This window comes from Nerophis lumbriciformis, linkage group LG28, assembly GCF_033978685.3.
Source record: "Nerophis lumbriciformis linkage group LG28, RoL_Nlum_v2.1, whole genome shotgun sequence".
NCBI classification, from domain to species: Eukaryota; Metazoa; Chordata; class Actinopteri; order Syngnathiformes; family Syngnathidae; genus Nerophis; species Nerophis lumbriciformis.
In genome coordinates this window covers 34180567-34186564 of record NC_084575.2, presented here as the reverse complement: position 1 = coordinate 34186564, position 5998 = coordinate 34180567, and the positions used below count along the sequence as shown (strand labels likewise).

The 5998-nt window shown below is 41.8% G+C and overlaps 1 protein-coding gene across 1 annotated transcript in view; it reads left to right on the top strand.

Annotated features, from left to right (window-relative positions):
• The first annotated feature begins 4888 nt into the window (after nt 1-4888).
• The window catches only part of LOC133570800 (protein Shroom2-like), a 28892-nt gene continuing 27782 nt past the window's right edge, over nt 4889-5998 (top strand). Inside the window, exon 1 of the mRNA XM_061923516.1 lies at nt 4889-5150. The gene's annotated coding sequence lies outside the window, so the exon portion shown is untranslated. The remainder of the gene's footprint in view (nt 5151-5998) is intronic.

Sequence of the window (5998 nt, the reverse complement as noted above, 5' to 3'; positions counted from 1 at the left end):
GGTCAATTGTACGGAATATGTACTGTACTGTGCAATCTACTAATACAAGTTCCAATCAATCAATCAAAAGTGTGAAGGAAAAAATATACTTTTTTATTTCAACCGTACATCCCGTCAAAAGCCTAAAGACTGATCGCACATGAGGACGTTCCTGTCTTCACAATAAAAGTGCCGCTCCATCGCACCTGCGCTTTCAAAATAAGAGTCTCCGAAAGCCAGCGCAAACAAGCTAGCAAGCTACGGAGTTTGCCGCCAATGTATTTCTTGTAAAGTGTATAAAAACGAATATGGAAGCTGGACAAATAAGATGCCAAAAACCCACCACTTTCATGTGGTATTAGACAGAAAGGAGGAACTTTTCTTCTCCTCCATTTGAAAACGTGGACGTTATCATCATTACTGTCTGATTACAATCAATGCAAGTCATCAGAATCAGGTAATACACCAACTTATATTCTTGTCTTCATGAAAGAAAGGAATCTATATGTGTTAAACATGCTTGTATATTCATTAAAACACCTTTAACATGTAAACAAAAACAGCAAAATCAATACATATAAATGATATACAGTATATATCAATGTATATGTATGTATGTGTATATATATATATATATATATATATATATATATATATATATATATATATATATATATATATATGTGTGTATATATATATGTGTGTATGTATATATATATATATATATATATATATATATATATGATATGTGTGTGTATGTTACTCATCAGTTACTCAGTACTTGAGTAGTTTTTTCACAACATACTTTTTACTTTTACTCAAGTAAATATTTGGGTGACTACTCCTTACTTTTACTTGAGTAATAAATCTCTAAAGTAACAGTACTCTTACTTGAGTACAATTTCTGGCTACTCTACCCACCTCTGGTTATGATACACAAACCAACAAATACATTATGATTATATAATGAACCCCTTAAAGAAAGCCATGTGACTTTTTATTTTTGTTTCCTGTCGTTGGCTTTGTTGCAGCCTCTAATGTCCGTGCTTAGTAGCAAAGTGGTCAGACTCCAATCTCATTAGCACTTGCAAAGCCACGGGTCATGTTGGGATCACTAGGGGTTGGGTGGAGGTGTGTGGGGGGGGGGGGGGGGGAGTCCACTTAACAGTGACAGAGACACATGTGACGTGATCACATGACGTGATCACATGACGTAATCACATTGATTGATTGAGACTTTTATTAGTAGATTGCACAGTACAGTACATATTCCCAACAATTGACCACTAAATGGTAACACCCCAATAAGTTTTTACACTTCTTTAAGTCGGGGTCCACGTTAATCAATTCATGGTGACGTGATCACATGTGACGTGATCACATGGTGACGTGATCACATGTGACGTGATCACATGTGACGTGATCACATGTGACGTGATCACATGGTGACGTGATCACATGTGACGTGATCACATGGTGACGTGATCACATGTGACGTGATCACATGTGACGTGATCACATGGTGACGTGATCACATGTGACGTGATCACATGTGACGTGATCACATGTGACGTGATCACATGGTGACATGATCACATGGTGACATGATCACATGGTGACGTGATCATATGTGACGTGATCACATGTGACGTGATCACATGGTAATGTGATCACATGACATGATCACATGTGACGTGATCACATGGTGATGTGATCACATGTGATGTGATCACATAGCGTGATCACATGGTGACGTGATCACATGTGACGTGATCACGTGGTGATGTGATCACATGGCGTGATCACATGGTGACGCGATCACATGTGACGTGATCACATGGTGATGTGATCACATGGTGACGTGATCATATGTGACGTGATCACATGGTAATGTGATCACATGACGTGATCACATGTGACGTGATCACATGGTGATGTGATCACATGTGATGTGATCACATAGCGTGATCACATGGTGACGTGATCACACGTGACGTGATCACGTGGTGATGTGATCACGTGGTGATGTGATCACATGGTGACGCGATCACATGTGACGTGATCACATGGTGATGTGATCACATGACGTGATCACATGTGACGTGATCACATGACGTGATCACATGGTGAAGTGATCACATGTGACATGATCACATGTGACATGATCACATGTGACGCAATCACATGTGACATGATCACATGTGACGTGATCACATGACGAGATCACATGTGACATGATCACATGTGACGTGATCACATGACGAGATCACATGTGATGTGATCACATGATGTGATCACATGTGATGTGATCATATGTGACATGATCACATGTGACGTGATCACATGGTGCGTGATCACGTCACGTGATCACATGGTGACGCGATCACATGTGATGTGACCACATGTTGATGTGATCACATGACGTGATCACATGGTGACGTGATCACATGTGACGTGATCACATGTGACGTGATCACATGACGTGATCACATGGTGACGTGATCATATGTGACATGATCATATGTGACATGATCACATGTGACGTGATCACATGACGTGATCACATGTGACGTGATCACATGGTGACGCGATCACATGTGACGTGATCACATGTTGATATGATCACATGACGTGATCACATGGTGATGTGATCATATGTGACGTGATCACATGTGACGTGATCACATGACGTGATCACATGGTGATGTGATCACATGTGACGTGATCACATGGCGACGTGATCACATGACGAGATCACATGTGATGTGATCACATGTGACGTGATCACATGGCGACGTGATCACATGACGAGATCACATGTGATGTGATCACATGATGTGATCACATGGTGCGTGATCACGTGATGTGATCACATGGTGATGTGATCACATGACGAGATCACATGTGACGTGATCACATGGTGAGTGTGTTGATGTACGTGTGTGTTGATGTATGTGTGTGTGTTGATGTGTGTGTGTGTTGATGTGTGTGTGTGTTGATGTACGTGTGTGTTGATGTGTGTGTGTGTTGACGTATGTGTGTGTTGATGTGTGTGTGTGTTCATGTGTGTGTGTGTTCATGTATGTGTGTATGTGTTGATGTATGTGTGTGTTGATGTATGTGTGTGTTGATGTACGTGTGTGTTGATGTGTGTGTTTGTGTTGATGTATGTGTGTGTTGATGTGTGTGTTTGTGTTGATGTATGTGTGTGTTGATGTGTGTGTGTGTTAGTGTTTGTGTATGTGTGTGTTGATGTGTGTGTGTGTTGATGTGCGTGTGTATTGATGTGTGTGTGTTGATGTGTGTGTTTGTTTCTGTTTATGTATGTGTGTGTTGATGTGCGTGTGTGTTGATGTGCGTGTGTTGATGTATGTGTGTGTTGATATGTGTGTATGTGTGTGTTGATGTGTGTGTTGATGTGTGTGTGTGTGTGTGTGTTGATGTGTGCGTGTGTTGATGTGCGTGTGATGATGTATGTGTGTGTGTGTTGATGTGTGTGTGTGTGTGTGTGTGTGTGTTGATGTACGTGTGTGTTTGTGTGTGCGCGTGTTGATATATGCGTGTGTTGATGTGTGTGTGTATTTGTGTGTTGATGTATGTGTGTGTTGATGTGCGTGTGTTGATGTGTGTGTTTGTGTTGACGTGTGTGTGTTGATGTGTGTGTGCTGATGTGTGTGTGTGTTGTCAAACATCCTCCCCTGCTGTTAGAGGATGGTATGGTCCATGTTGCCTGCGTTAGAGGATGGTATGGTCCATGTTGTCTGTGTTAGAGGATGGTATGGTCCATGTTGTCTGTGTTAGAGGATGGTATGGTCCATGTTGTCTGTGTTAGAGGATGGTATGGTCCATGTTGTCTGTGTTAGAGGATGGTATGGTCCATGTTGCCTGCGTTAGAGGATGGTATGGTCCATGTTGTCTGTGTTAGAGGATGGTATGGTCCATGTTGTCTGTGTTAGAGGATGGTATGGTCCATGTTGTCTGTGTTAGAGGATGGTATGGTCCATGTTGTCTGTGTTAGAGGATGGTATGGTCCATGTTGCCTGCGTTAGAGGATGGTATGGTCCATGTTGTCTGTGTTAGAGGATGGTATGATCCATGTTGTCTGTGTTAGAGGATGGTATGGTCCATGTTGTCTGTGTTAGAGGATGGTATGGTCCATGTTGTCTGTGTTAGAGGATGGTATGGTCCATGTTGTCTGTGTTAGAGGATGGTATGGTCCATATCAGCCCAGCTCATTGTGTTCAAAGTTCTAGGCTGTTTCAAGAGCACAGTCAGGCTGATTTGACTCTTTCCGGACATGTTGGGATTCTACTTGCAGGTACTTCCTCTTTCCCACCTCTGCCTTCCTCTCTGGGCTGTGATATAATCATGATTATATCACATAATCATGATTATCTCACAGAGGAAGGATTACATCAACAAGTATTGTGTCGATTGAGATAACAATTAGATGACACAATTTAGTGTTACGGACTTTGTTACGGATTCATGCTGCGAGGCGCAAATGATCAGGTAGCAGCTGCTTTTCAACATGTGTGTTGTCTTCCTCGCAGGCTTTATTTCCCCGTGGCTCTCAGATAAGCCCATCTGTGATGACTCTGGCACTTTGCTTTGTGTGCAGGCCCCGTGTCCATCGGGCCCCAGGTTCTGTAGTCAGCAGGCTTTAAGGGTCTACCTTTTGGGGACAGGTGAAGTTTCAGTTCTCAGGATGATGCACTTTGTGTTTGAAAGTTCTCAGGGAACTTTCATCACCACAAAGTTCAGTCTGACATTGGCTGCTATCTGCACAGGACAAACATTCCAGCCACAAGGACGTAGAACCCGATAGTAAAACCAAACAAAGTTGCTGGTGAAACACGGCCGTGTGCATTCATGCTGGAATACTTGGCTTGGAACTTCTGCACACTTCATGGAGAACACAGCTCTTCTTCACATGGCAGTCTTGAGTGGAGCTCCTTTCCAGAAGCCTAGATTACAGCAAGGACGCCATGCAGGACTAGAACTCCTCCTCTACTCTCAAATCCCTTTTTATAATCCTGTCAGAGATGTGCCGGCAGCACAAGGTGTGTTGTTTGTACACCGCTCTTGTGAAGGTGCACCTTCTTTTCAGCTGCAGGGAAGTGACATGGAAAGGTGTCTTATTTGAGTCCTGAGTCAACACAAACTGTCCGGTAAGTTGATTTTCTTCTCTGCTATTTGGCAAGTCAGACTTTTCTCCTGCTTAGATACAAGCGTTGATAGGCCTACCATTATTGTCGTATTCTTGCCATACCAATACCTACAAATGTCGTATCGGCATTGGAACATTCCTATATTTAATGAAGTGATTATTTGGCGTAATGCTCGATGGAGCCTGCTGGGGGAATCACTAAGATAGAAGAATAGTGGAATTTCACTAAGTAGCGAACGTCTGGGATCTCTGAGAAGTGGAAGGACTTAGTGAGCTGGATCTGATCTGCTGTGGCCTACCATCTTCTTAGTCATGGGACAACTAGAACATTCCTATATTTAATGAAGTGATTATTTGGCGTAATGCTAGATGGAGCCTGCTGGGGGAATCACTAAGATAGAAGAATAGTGGAATTTCACTAAGTAGCGAACGTCTGGGATCTCTGAGAAGTGGAAGGACTTAGTGTGCTGGATCTGATCTGCTGTGGCCTACCATCTTCTTAGTCCTGGGCAGAGGTGGGTGGAGTAGCCAGAAAATGTACTCAAGTAAGAGTACTGTTACTTTAGAGATTTATTACTCAAGTAAAAGTAAGGAGTAGTCACCCAAATATTTACTTGACTAAAAGTAAAAAGTATGTTGTGAAAAAACTACTCAAGTACTGAGTAACTGATGAGTAACATACACACACATATCATATATATATATCTATATATGTATATATATATATACACACACATATATTATATTTATTTATTTTGCCGTTTTTGTTTACATGTTAAAGGTGTTTTAATGAATATACATGCATGTTTAACACATATAGATTCCTTTCTTTCATGAAGACAAGAATAT